At 35.3% G+C, this 14,956-nt stretch overlaps 1 protein-coding gene across 2 annotated transcripts in view; it reads right to left on the bottom strand.

Moving 5' to 3' along the window:
• Cert1 (ceramide transporter 1) overlaps positions 1-14,956 on the bottom strand; it is a 79,019-nt gene that overhangs the window by 52,536 nt on the left and 11,527 nt on the right. The window lies entirely within an intron of this gene.

The raw sequence follows: 14,956 nt of genomic DNA, 5'->3' as shown, positions 1-14,956 counted from the left end.
GCTAGGCAAGCACTCTACCACTAAGCTACATTTCCAGCCCCAGAGACACTATTTTTCATCAAATTATTTAAGTTAGCTCAAGTAGCAGAAACACCACCAAAAAACAATTTTTTGAGGCCAAAATAAATTTCAGAAAGGTTGTCTTTTTCCTTACTCCATTATCTAATCATAAATTTTCATTATGAAGTTATATTCCATTAAATTTAATGGAGTATTTAATAAAAGTGCTAACATTTCCCTCAAAATCCACAGTTAATTTCTCTGTTTCACATGTATTTACAGTAACAGCCAGGAAAGCTTTCAATGAAGAACGAATATAAAATGATCATTACAAGAACTATGTATGAAGTTAGAGAAGTCTCTGCATCGTAGTATAGGCACTGAATGACTGTAAGAGACAACTTTGAATCAGTTATTTTGAATCTAAGCTCTTTGTAAAATTACATAAACTCAATGTTTTTCATGTCCACTTTTCCCTCAACATGAATTCACATATGACAGGACAAATTACATTTACCACTTCTTATACCAGATAGGGCAGAGTCAATTTCCTTTCCTGTGATCTGTCTTTCTTAAGAGGAGAGAATCCTTTCTGACCAGAATAATAAAATTTGTTAGCTAAACAGAATCCATGTTCTATGCTTGAAGGGGTTTATTCTTTCCCTCCTTTGACAATATTCATTTCTATCTCCTTACCGTTTTTTTTTAAAGCAGAAATAATATTAGTTCCACAATGTTCTTTGGTCTATGAAACAATTTCTCTTTTAAGATAAAGATAAATCACAATTCTGACTTCAAAAAGATACAAGTAAGTCATGTTTTGAATCACTATTTAGGGCATCACAGTTAGGACTATAATGGAGGAGAAATATGACACAAAAAAGCAAAAGGAAAAAACAAGACAATATATACCCCTATCAGAAGGTATGAGTGCAGAACATAAAAGAGGATGTTACAGAGTAAGGTGCTGTACTCAGTAATCCCAGAACTCTAGATGTTGAAACAGAAGGATTCAGACTTCAAGGTCAGCCTAGCTACATAACGAACAGCGACATCAGTTAACAGCGACATCAGTTAACAGGCTAAAAGTCATGGACATAGTAAACAAATTTGAGAAAAACACAAAATGGAAAGCATACATTTATATGCCATGTAAGGCTGTTTTTGGAATGTAACTATGTGAGTTGATCATAATAATCACTATGCTACTGGTTTATCTATGTTGGAACATTTCATCTTAGTTTACAAAAAGAAAAATCAGGCAGTGACACATTTCCTAGGCATGTCCAATTAAGCAATGCATAGTTGCAATGAGTAGGCAAAAGATGAAAAGCAAACACTTTACTGTTTTCCGAAGTAAGAATATAGGCCCATGCCAGTGCCTCATACCTGTAATCCTAGCTACTCTGGAGGCTGAGATATGCAGATCACTGTTTGAAGCCAGCCAAGTCCATGAGACTCTTATCTCCAATTAGCCACCAAAAAAGTCAGAAGTGGAGCTGGGGCCCAAGTAGTGAAGTGCTAGCCTTGTGCAAAGAAGTTCAGGGATGGCACCTTGACTCTGAATTCAAGCACCAGGATGGGCACCAAAACAAAACAAAACAGAAAAAGAAAAAAGCAAAAGACTAAGGAAGACAGTATGTCCATAAAAAGCAAAAAATAAGACAGAAAAAAAGGCATTCTGTAAAGGTAACAAATCACAAGAATAAAGGAAATGCTAGAGTATTTTTCAAGTTTTTGCATTACTGCTACTCCTACACACTCTTAACTAAATGTTAAGTAAGATGTTCTGTGGTAGATTCCTTGAACACCACTTCCTTTTCTAACCATTCTGGGGACTGAACCCAAGGTCTCAGAACCCTAGCAGCTACTACCGCTTAAGCCATGCCCCTAGGCTTTTTGTTCTTGAGATAGGGTATCATTAACTTTGCTAGTGCTGGTCTTACTTATATTTCCATCTTCCAACTTCAACCTCCTGAGTATTGTGGGTTATAAGTGTGTGTCACTATGCCCAGCTTGTGTGGCAGATTTTTCTTTTTGAAGTCACAAGCCATTGTAATATCTAAGATTCATTCCTCTACGAACCATCTACCACTACCACTGAGAATTAAAGCAATAGAAGGTCATCTACAAAAAAATGAATCTCATATTTTATCATGCCAGCATTTATTGTCAGAGAAAAAAATTCTAAAAGATGAAATTTAAAACCACTATCTAGGGCTGGGGATATAGCCTACTGGCAAGAGCGCTTGCCTCGTATACATGAAGCCCTGGGTTCGATTCCCCAGCACCACATATACAGAAAATGGCCAGAAGTGGCGCTGTGACTCAAGTGGCAGAGTTCTAGCCTAGAGCAAAAAGAAGCCAGGGACAGTGCTCAGGCCAGGAGTCCAAGGCCCACGACTGGCAAAAAAAAAAAAAAAGAAAAAAGAAAAAGAAAAAGAAAACCACTATCTACCAAAATAATCTAATAGGAATATGAGGAATAAAAATATAGAGAAAAGTCACAGAATTCAGGAATTGCCTTAGTGGCAAAGAGACCTGGAAAATGAACAGCTAATAAGATACAAGATGAAGCCAATTTGCAAGGAGTGAAGCTATCAAGTAGTTTCAAAGGTGAAGACATGCATACAACAAAAATACAAGTGTCCTGAGTGAACCAGTGAAATATTCAATGAGGCTCCTGAAACTCAACATCCTATCCTGTCCCCAAACATTGGTGACAACCACCTCTAATGACATTAGAAGCTGCATTCCCCACCTCACTAAAGATTAAATCAGAAATATCTTCAGAGTACAGCAGTGCTCTGAAGAAGACAGAAGAGTAGGTAAAATCTTCATGTTAAAAATTTCCATCTCCTTCTTACCTTCCAAGTTGACTAAGACCCATACTTGTTATATCTATCTATCTATCTATATATATATCTATATATATATATATCCTTCTATATATATATATCCTTCTGCCTTTACCAAAGATTCTTCTATGGAAAACTAAGCATTCTAAGGGGGTGGGGGGAGGCATGCAATAATGACGTGAAATGTTTCACATTCTGGTAGTTCATCACTATGAAAGTTCTAATCTGTGAACTTTACCTTCACATCTTAAGATATGTCTCATCACAATGGTAGTGTAACTAAGAGGAATAAGAAATTAAGACCTAGGAAAAGAATGCAGTATTGTAGAGAAGCAAAGGGATTGCTGAGGAAGACAATGAGAAATACCAGCAGCAGAGTTATGAAGAAAGCTCAAAAATCTAGATTAGAACAGTATGACAAAAGGAATTTCAATGAATGTTTCTACCAGGAGAAAAAGTCAAATGAAGACAGACACTGTATTATTTGCTAAAATTTCCATTTTCCATTCATTACAAGATTGTGTGTGTGTGCGCGTGCACATTTGGCTTTAAAATCCTTGATAATTCTTTTTTTTTCTTTTGCCAGTCCTGGGGCTCGGACTCAGGGCCTGAGCACTGTCCCTGGCTTCTTTTTGCTCAAGGCTAGCACTCTACCACTTGAGCCACAGCACCACTTCTGCCCTTTTCTATATGTGTGGTGCTGAGGAGTCTAACCCAGGGCTTCATGTATACGAGGCAAGCACTCTTGCCACTAGGCCATATTCCCAGCCCCCAAATCTTTCATAATTCTCTCATGTGGTTTGTCTGGAGTTTGACACTGGTTCAGGTCTTTTCCTGAGACACAGCAATTTCCTGGCTTATTAAGTTATTTGGGACTGAGTTATGTTGAGTTATTTGGGCTTATTCTTACATTGCGTTACTTGGGACTGATCTTGGATGTTGCTAGGCTGTAAACTGAATTCTGTTCTGAAAAGTATTTGTTTTAGCTGGTACTTAATTTGCTTGGACTCAACACTGTCAAACTTCACACATTTTAATAAACAATAGCTATACCTCAATTCAGAGTGTTTTCAATCTGGTCAGTGCACATAGTTTTCCTCAAGTCCAGAAAAGACTCAGACAGATTCAAGCTCAGAATTTGAGGTGCACTTTCAATGGCTGTGTTTTAGGCAACTTTTTCAGGTTCTAGTAATCAGAAAGATGCCTGGCTGGCTTTTCTTGGAGATTTGACTGCAAGTCTGACAAATTTTCAAATAGCTTGGCAAACACTCATGAAGCGCAAACATTTATAATTGTCTATGTTTAGCATCTCTTTTCTAGAAATACCAAGATTTCTATGCCCAAGAAAAACTTAAAGAAATTCAACTAGGTTCAAACAACATGAAAGTGGTGTTCAATTACAAACAATAGAGACTGTTGCTCACTTAAGGAAAGAACTTAAGTTACCAAGAAATATGGATGGAGAAACAAAACTTGTGCTGAGATTACACCACAGGTACCCTATGTATGTACAAGGACTGCTCTAGCTTCTGGATCTTTTAAGTAACAATAGTCACTGCTACAACTAGAAACTAGATACTGCTGTGCCAGCATTGTTCAAAGACTAACTTCCTGTTTCTCCTCCTTTTTTAATGGTCCTTTCTACAATCAAAGTAATGCTGGAGAGAAAAACAAGGGAAAGTGAGAGTGAGAGAGAATAGTAAGAGTTCTTATCTTTTAAAACATGTCACAGGCTTGACAATTTGATTCCAAGCAAATTAACAACAGTCTAAATGTCTAATTCATATGCCCATATGCTAGCTAATATAAGGGTGGTGGGATAGGAAATGAAATTAATTATCTGGCCTTTGTAAATTACATATAGTAGACCTTTTCCCTCATGCTCAGAGAGATTTTGATGAGATTTTTCTAACCTATTTCTCAAATCCACTCTTATTGTGGTAAGGGGGTAAGAAGGGAGAGGGAAGAGAGAGAGTGGTTGGAATATATTGTAGCCATGTGTGTAAATGACACAATAATTCCCCCATAATTAATATGAGCTAATTTTCTTAAACCTATTCTTCTTAATGTTTTGCACTACTAACACCAAGATGCTGCAAGCAACTTTTGATCTTTTCAGTCCTTCTTTAAATTCTGTTAATCTAGGGTACTAGAGTGAGACTAGAGGTCATGAAGAGAAAAATAATAGGGACCATTTCCTGGACTACATATCAGTATCTTCTAATACTGAATACATTGACAATAAAAAATATTTCTTTGTTGTATACAGAGATGAAATTCAGAAAACCAATGCCTATGTAAAACATGCACAAAAATGTTCACAACAGCTTTAAACTGGAAGCAACTCAAATGTCCTTCAACTGGCTCAACTGTGGAACACATAAGAGATATTACTTAACAATAAAAAGGAACAAATTGTTGATACATTAACAATTTGATGAATAAATACCATATTAGACATTTCAATTCGGTAGAAAATGTATTCCAGAAAAATCAAGTGATGCTATAAAAGTTTTGGCATGGTATCAAAATAAGAAGAGTTTTATTGATGAATTTTAGCTTTTGCTTAGCCCCAAATGTAAGATCTTCCAACTTTCCTTTTAAGGCACTGAAAAAAACAAACTCCAAACATTTGGATAGGGAAGGAAAGAAAAATGTTTTCTCCTCAAAGTCATTGCCACTTGTGCCAAATGGCTCCTGAGTCTCCTTCACAAAACAAGGTATAAAACAGCAGCTTAACATTTCCCCTAAAAAGACTACCTTTCCCAGAACTTGCTTAGAAGATCTCTCCTTTCATGTGTATACTTTTCTGTTTGGGTGCTTACAATCCTCTGGCTTTTACCAATTACCAATTTTCAATCAAATTATTAATTAGTGTATACCATGTACATGTTTTTCTGTTTGGGTGCTTATCAAAAATCCTCTGGTTTTCTTTTACCAGTTACCATTTTTCAATTAAGTCATTCCTAGAACAGTTGGTGTATACCCATATAAAGACCTCTCCTACTATATGGTACTCTGTAGCCCATCAAGATCTAGCTATGGTATATAGTCTCTTATAATCTTAAGCAAACAGAAAATACTGAAAGGATTCCTTAACACAAAAGAGAAAGATAAACATAAGAAAAATTCAGGAAAGAGTCAGTCCTTCTAGACAAGTAGATAAGCAAATGAGGGTGAGGAAAAAAGTAAATCTCACAAAAACAAGAAAATGACAGGAAATCTGCATGCCTTTCAGTATTAATACTTTAGGTTAACTGTCTAATTCTTCAATCAAAAGGCATAAAATGATGGGTTGTATTGAAGGCCGAATAGTTTATTTCCTTCAAGAAACACATTCCAACTGGCCAAGATAACAAAGGTTTAGGATGAAAGAATGGAAAAAGGTTTTCCAAACAGACAGTAGTCACACAGCTGATAAATAATTAGGAGAGAAAATGAGATTTACTTCATATCAATAAAAGGAACAATCCATGGAGAGGTGAGGTGAGAAGGGAAGAAGGACAGAGGACAAGAAAGCAGACACAATCAATCCAGAATGCATGAATGCATGAAAATGTCATAGTAAAACCTTTGAATTAGTACAATTAATGTGTTTAATAATAATAAAATGAACACATTAAACTTGTAATTTTTAAAATGTCAGTGTTAGACAATGAAATTAAGGAAATGTTCCAGTATAAAAGAAACAAAAGATATAACTAAATGCAATAGATGGTTTAGGCTAATTTTTGTACTGAAGGTTAAAGAATACTGTAAATGAACATTATTTAAACAACTGATGAAATTAGAATATAGACTGTAAAACAGAAAAAGGTGTTTTAGGGTTTTAATATGATAGAGTAACATTAACTAAGAGAATGACATATGCAACTTACTTTCAAATGACTCCCTAAAAACATGGTGTATGTGTGTATAGGAGAGATGGAAGAACAGCTATAATGTACAACTAGTGGTGAAATGGTTTATCACAGAACGTATCTACATCATTCTTACAACTTCTATGAAGTTATTTCAAAAAGTCAATATAACAAAAATTATATAAAACTCATGTGGTTGGTAGCAGTACATGTCTGTACATCCCAGTACTAGAGAGGCTGATGCACAAGACTTTGAGGCCAGTCTAGGCTACAATTATCAGTTCTATTTCAGATTGGGCCATTTAGAGACAGTCCCAAAAAACAATATACGTAAAAAGACCCCATTAGTTAATTCTATTTTTCTCTCACAAGTCGTCTCTGAAAGCCAGTTACTCAATCTCTTGGTACACCCCATTAAGGGAGCAAAAAATCTCATCAGACACTTAAGGAAAATCTCCAACATTAAAATCAAAGCCTCAATACTAAGAGTTTGAAAAAAGGAAAAAGAAACTCTGAAAAGTTAATAAAGCATGATCATAAGAAATATTACATACACACACAATGAGATACCTACACATTCAGACATCAGATTTTTCCACTCATTGCTCTGCCTCTGTATCTTGCAGAGTACTGAAAAGGAATTTCAACATAACCCAAAATTTATCATCTGATTTGCATTCCTACACTTCTATAGGCTTCCACATTGCTTTATCATAACTACCAGTTGTTTAGACCTGAATCTTCTTAATTCTCACATCACATAAACAAATCTACACATCTTGACAGCAGTACTTTAATAATAAATCCAGAAGCCAGGCACCAGTGCTTCTCACCTGTAATCCTACCTACTCACGAGGCTGAGATGTAACGATCATGTTTGAAGCTAGCCCCTACTAGCAGAAAGTTTGCGATTCTTATCTCCAACCACCAAAAGGCTAGAAGTAGAACTGAGGCTCTAGTTGAAACAAAAAACAAAAAAAAGTTCAGGGACAGCACTCAGGCTCCTGAGTTCAAGCCTCAGGACTGGCACAAAAAATACATACCTAACACATCCAGAATTTAAGTGTTTCTCTTTATTTCCAACATTATAACTCTGGTCCAAGCTACTACCATATCTCACTTGTATTACTGTATTACAGTGTTTTAATGATGCCTGATTCTTTTCCTGCTTGTGGGAAAACAGCAGCAAAGTCTTCGTTACAAAGGATCAGAGAACTCCTATGCTTAAGCCTTTAGTAACTTTCTATCTTACCAAGCATGAAAGTCAAAAGTCCTTACGATTCACAAGGCTATATACACAATCTAGCCCTGTACCTCTCCGCTTTCTTTTCCTAATATTCTGCCCATTCTACTTAATTCCAGCCATATAAGTCTTTTTTATAAAGTCTTGGAAGGCTTTACACAACCGCTGTCCCTTTTTACTTGATCAACTCCCTTAATGACATGGCTTATTCCTTTCTCTCCATTTCACCCACTGAAAGAGCTTTTATCTTCATTTTCATATCTGAAATAAGGGTATGACTTATAATTTATATTAACTTGAAATTTCAATACAGCAAACAGAATAATTGCACAAACTCATTAAGTATGGCAAATAACTCTGTAAGAGAAGCCTTGGCAGATCACATTACAAATTACAGGTTACGGTAATAAAAGCTACAAACAAAAATGTGTTAACAGTCTGAAAGAGTAGAACATCAGAATAAACTGCAACATTTTTTGCCAATTTTTTTATTTTTATTAAATTTTATTGACAAGGTGATGTACACTTGAGGGGGTATAGTTACATAAGGTAGTGAGTACATTTCTTGTCATATTTGTTATACCCTCCCTCATTTTTTTTCCCTTGCCTAGTTCAGGTAAGCATATATACAATATCCAGGCGACACATATTTTGTACCACTAATTAGGCAGTCTCTAATGGCAAAATAGTTCCCTCAACGATTTTTCTTTGTATTTGTAAACCATATCTCCAAATTTCCCACTAAAATATATAGAAAGAAAGGAAGTACTCATTAGTCAAGTTCCTCTATTTAACACACAGACTTAATATATCCTCTTGGTGGTTTATTTTTATCTTATTTCTCAAGAATCTCTGAATTTAGAGGAGAAAAAAGTTGCTTTCAATTTTTATTCTCTAAGAGTAGACAAAGAGATAGTCAAATTCAGATCTTGATCTCTGGGTGTTTTTTTTGTTTTGTTTTGTTTTGTGCATGTCCTGGGGCTTAAACCCAGGGCCTGAGCACTATCCTAAACCTTTGTGCTTGAGACACTGGAGACACAGAATCCACTTCCACCTTTTTTTGATGGTTAACTGGCAATAAAAGTCTCACAGACTTACCTGCCCAGACTTGCTTCAAACTGTGATCCTTAGATCTCAGCCTCCCGAGTAGCTAGAATTATGGTCATAAGCCAGCCACTGGTGCCCAATTAGTTTTCAATACTTTTTAACACCTAAATCTGAGCTATAAAAGTAGTTATTAGCCACATAAGTCTACTGTACTTTATAGTTGAAATTGGGCTCATTTGAACTGAGATGTGATTAAGTACAAAACAAAAATGGAATTTTTAAAATGGGTAAAACAGAGAATACGAAATTCTTACCTATTAGAGTAATATTTTGGATATGCTGTTAATAATTAAGGTTCTCTCTCTCTCTCTTTGCCAGTCCCGGGGCTTGAACTTAGGGCCTAGACACTGTCCCCCAGATTCTTTTGTTCAAGGCTAGCAAACTCTACCACTTGAGCCATAGCACCACTTCTTTGTTTATATGGTACTGAGGAATCGAACCTAGGGCTTCATGCATACTTGGCAAGCACTCTACCACTAAACCACATTCCAAGCCCAAGGTTTTCTCTTTGTAATGTGGCTATTAGAAAAATTTAAATTGAACAGGTAGTTCACATTTGTAACTTACACTGTATTTCTACTGGGTAGCCATATGCTAAACCATTTATTCATTTATCTATCCATGCAACCAAACACTGATTGACTAATCAAATATTTATAAATACCTATGACTTACTGAGAGACTTCAAGACACTGAAGATACAATGGTTAGGATGAATAAGCATGGTCCCTAATTTTGTAGAACCGACATTAACCAAATAATCACAAAACAAATGTAAAAAAATGTAAACTCTAATAAAGTACATGGAAGAAATGTAAATCATCTTGATAACTCTATAATAAAAGGTTATAACCATATTCTCACTCGTTTGTGGAAACTAAAAAGTCTATCTCCAAGAATGAAATGGAATACTGGTCACTAAAGTAAAAGGACAGGAAGGGCGAGGGGAAATAAGTTATTAAGGGATACAGAAAGATTGAGGGAGGAAGTAGTTCTGGTTTTTCTAAGGCACAACCTGGTAATTATTAGTTAAAATAATGTATGATACATTTTAAAATTATTCAAAAGGAATAAAAAGTTCCTAGTATATAAAAATAATTAACTTTTTAAGAGACAGGAAAACATTTATTACCATGATTGGATTATTATACATTGTATACATGTATCAAGTTCCTATAACATATCTCAATAAAATGTACTAAACTGTCTCAATTAATCAAAACAAAGAGGATATAACCAAGTCAGAGAGCCCAGTGAAGTTTTTCAATACCTGAGTCAAGAGAAGAAAGACAAAATGGAAGGAGTAGATGAAGAGCCAACCGAAGAACATTAGACAGAAAGATAAGTTCTAGTAAGATCTTACTGGCAAGCCTAAATAAGATACCTGAAAAGAAGAGCAGCATGACCTGAGATAAGATCATGAGAGAAGTTTGGTGACAGATGTAAAGATTTAGATGGATGGAAGTGGACAAACCACATTAAGACCAGGTAGCACAGGAGAGCCCAAAGCTGGGGAGAAAAAGAATAGTATCATATAAATACTTGAAGTTTTCACAGAAAATTTAAAAAAACAAAATTCGAATGCTACAAAAATGTTCTGTACAATCCTTTGAAATGCAAGGACTCCTGTGCCCCAGTACAAATCTAATGAGATCTTCTGACTACTACTCAAAACATGTTATCAAAATAAAAAAATATATGACTGCAGAAGAAAAAAATAAACAAAAAACCAAAAAATTTTAAATGAATTTAATATATCTGTGCCAGGTTAAGCTAAAACATATCTGATAGTTTGCACTGAGATTCTGAGATATCTATATATATATAATGCCATTGTGATAATACCTGCAGTTGTGGTGACAATACTGTTATCATTTCTGCCTACATTGACAAAAATGGTAAATTTCATTTCAGAGTTAGTGAAAAATAAAGTTGTAGTCTTTTCCATCATGTTTGTAAAACACACATGGAACTGTTATCAAACTTTGCTGATAGTGGTGCATGAGTAAGAGTCAGTACATCTCCCTGTTCCAAAATTTAAAAGAAACCTCTTACAAAGCACATTTCCTTTTTAATGAGAAAAATCTGTACTAATTGAGTAAATCAAAAGAATTTGAGTAAGCAAATTAATACAAACATATATCTTTGATATATGCAACCCTCTATCTAAGACATACTTTGCCAAAAACAATTTTTAGCATCAACCATCTGGTTATTCCTGAAAATTCAAATCCACATCAGAGAATAATGACTTGGTATTAGTCAACTTGTACTAACAGGTCAGTATGAAGCAACATAAATAGCACTGTGAATCTCAATGTGAGATATGACTTCTCCTTTCCTACGGTATCAAAATGCAGTAAAATTTGCATTCAAAATAATGTGATGGAAGAGTCCATAAAACTTATTTTTTGCAATCAATGTTATTGGAAATTATAGAATCTTATCAAAAGGATGAGTATAATTACCTGATCACAGCATGTTTCAATGACCTTACCCTAGCTTCTAAAACTGATTCTGCCCAAACTAGTCTTCTAAGTAAAGAAAGGCAATCTTATAACCTAAGACTATTGATCTCAAGTGAAGGAAGGAGTGACACTGTTCAAAAAGAGCTGTACTCATTTGGTTTATGACATGACTTATGTACAACACCTTAATAATTATTCATGTATGTTCCAAAGACTTTTTTATATAGAACTTGTAAACAATCTTACTACAACTAAAGACAAAACTTTTTAAATATAATTAAATTTTTAGCAAATAGATGGCAATAGACTGACTGGCTGATTGGATTCACTGGTAAATGCTCTTCAAATGAGAATTACCCAATTATTTCTTATCTAGTGATCTTCTCCACATATCTTTTTGTTTAGTTCTCACTAATGCAATTCAGTAAGGCAAAACTACACACTTTATAAAACACACCCTACTTGTACTTCTCACTCACCTACAGTTGCTTAGTGACTACTTACGGTAATAATCACATTTGGTGATATCTATTTTGCTGGTAATTTATATGGCACCATCTCTTACAATTCTACATTTAATTTTTTTATTTAGTGCTTTTCATATTACACTGTCAAGATTTATTATTAAGTTTCTCTTCAATTCTTTCTTTCCTTACTTTTTTTTTTTCTTTTGGCTAGGCTTGGGGCTTGCACTCAGGGCCTGAGCACTGTCCCTGGCTTCTTTTTGCTCAAGGCTAGCACTCTGCCACTTGAGCCACAGCGCCACTTCTGGCTTTTTCCATATATATGGTGCTAAGGAATTTAACCCAGGGCTTCATGTATGCAAGGCAGGCACTCTACCAGTAGGCCATATTCCCCGCTTTCTTTCCTTACTTTTATATCACCATTTGTCTTTTTAACTTTTCCAAAGTCATATGTCTATAAAGTGAAACCTGAGTCTATAAATAAGCAAACCAATTGTAAAGACACAATTATTTTCATAATACCCCAAATCTCCCTATTTAATAGAACATTTCCTAATTTCAATAAATACTAGATATTCAGCCAGGCAGAATAGTACATGAGACTCCATCTCCAAACACAAACAATAAGCTGGGCTGGAAGTATGGTTCAAATGGTAGTGCAACCAACAAACATACACAGCAAGCTTGAGTTAAAAACACCATTACTAACTCCCTCCCCTCCAAAATGCATGGTTAGTCATTTGGACAGAGTGATGGGGAAAGCTACATCTATCATTACTTAACTGAAATTATATCAACAGCAATTAAGACTCAAGTGTAAATTTTACAAGAAAACATATCTACATTTATATAGAAACATAACCTTTGAGGGGTAACACCAATATAAACATTACCAAACATAGCAGTTGTAAAGGTTGTAAAAGTTGTAAAGGTAGGAACAATTTTTCAAAGTCTTAAAAAATACCATAAAAACTAGTACCAAACAAGTAGGCAAATGGCATCATGGAGAAAAATATTTACAATCAGTATGACAGATTCATGATTATCCTCTCGCTTCTGAAGGAGCACTAAGTAGATTTTGAAGTACATATGTTTGTTCTAACCATATTTGTAATAAGGCAAAATTGGACATGATCTAAATGTCTAAGAATAGGGAAGGAACAAATAAATAAGATATAGGATAAACTCATAATTCAACAGAATGTAACAATGTCTAAGATGTATTAAAAGAAAAGCAGGGCAGAATAGGATTTGTATGACAATGTTTGTATAAACAAAAGCACAGGCTATAAACAAAGATATGATCGTACAAGCATATAAAATTTCAGGAAGAATACCCAGAAATTTACCTTTGGTTGTTTCTTGAATAAAGTGCAGCTTGTACTTTGTAATTGTCTTTTTCTTTTTTCTTTCTGTTTTTTTTTTTTTTTTTTTTTGGCAAGTCCTGGGGCTTGAACTCAGGGCCTGGGCACTGTCCCTGAGCTTCTTGGCTCAAGGCTAGCACTCTGCCACTTGAACCACAGCACCACTTCCAGCTTTTTCTATATAGGTAGTACAGATAAACCGAACCCAGCGCTTCATGCATGCAAGGCAAGCACTCTACTGCTAAGCTACATTCCCAGCCCCTACTTTGTAACTTTCAGATGAGTTAAATCATATTTTTATCATGGGCATTTCTATTTAAAAATAATTTTAAAATAAAGACCCATCTGAATAGTCCATGAACACTCTTTCTTAGTTTCTTTGAGACAAGATCTTACTCTCTGCTTGTGTAGGCCAGGCTAGCCTTGAACTCCAGAGATCTCTCTTATCTCAGCAGCATGTGTGGTGGGATTACAAGCATGTGCCATCACAACCAGCAAACATTTGCTTTTAATTACAACAAATTGTAAATATCATTTGACAAGCTTTGTACAATGGCTGGTTCTTGAGCAAATAAATATTAAATTATATGAACATTTACAAAAGCTCCTTATTATAGCTCCTTTTTTTATTAACTTTAGTTGTACAATTCAACATGTCAACTTACAAATGCAATGCATCTTGATCAATAGCAAGCTCCTCTTTATATAAATAAAGTGTAGTAATTTTTCTTACCAACTTACTCCAATCCTGTCACCTCAAAAGTAAATAAGTTCTCCCCCAAATAATTTGTTCTTGAAAATATTTCACCTGATTTATTATCACATTGCTTAAAAAAATGGCTTTTACAAATTAATCACTCATTAAAATTAAATAGGAGTGGATTAGGATAAGAGAGCCAAAAACAGACTGGAAGGAAGCCTCTTATACAAGGTGTTGGAAAAAATGGCTATTCAAATGCAGAAAACTGCAACTGTATGCCTATTTATCATCTTGTACCAGCATCAATTCAAAACGAATCAAAGATCTCAAATGAAAGACCTGAAGCTATGAAACTATTATAGGAAGAAGGAGAAACACATTAGACTCCTTGATACAGGCAGTAATTTTCTGAGTAGAGATCCAGAAGCACAACAAACCAAAGAAAGTAGTGATAAATGAAGCTGGGTGCCAGTGGCTCACACCTGTATTCCTAGCTACTCAGCAGCCTGAGATCTGAGGATTGAAAAGGGAGAAAAAGTCTTATCTCCAATAAACTACTCAGGAAAGACCAGAAGTGGAACTGTGGCTCAAGTGGTAGAATGGTAGCCTTGAGCACAGAGGCTCAGGGACAGTGAGTGCCCAGGTCTAGAGTTCAAGCCCCAGGACGAGCAAAATTTCTTTTTAAAAATTGATAAATGAGACTGCACCAGACTTAAAAGTTGCTGCACAGCAAAGTAGACAAGTAACAAGCTAAAAAGACAGCCTAAAGGGGCTAGGAACATGGCCTAGTGGCTAAAGTGCTTGCTTCCCATACATGAAGCCCTGGGTTCAATTCCCCAGCACCACATAAATAGAAAATGGCCAGAAGTGGCGCTGTGGCTCAAGTGGCAGA

The sequence above is a fragment of the Perognathus longimembris genome, chromosome 19, assembly GCF_023159225.1.
Source record: "Perognathus longimembris pacificus isolate PPM17 chromosome 19, ASM2315922v1, whole genome shotgun sequence".
Classification (NCBI taxonomy): domain Eukaryota; kingdom Metazoa; phylum Chordata; class Mammalia; order Rodentia; family Heteromyidae; genus Perognathus; species Perognathus longimembris.
This window is presented reverse-complemented; position numbering and strand designations above follow the sequence as displayed.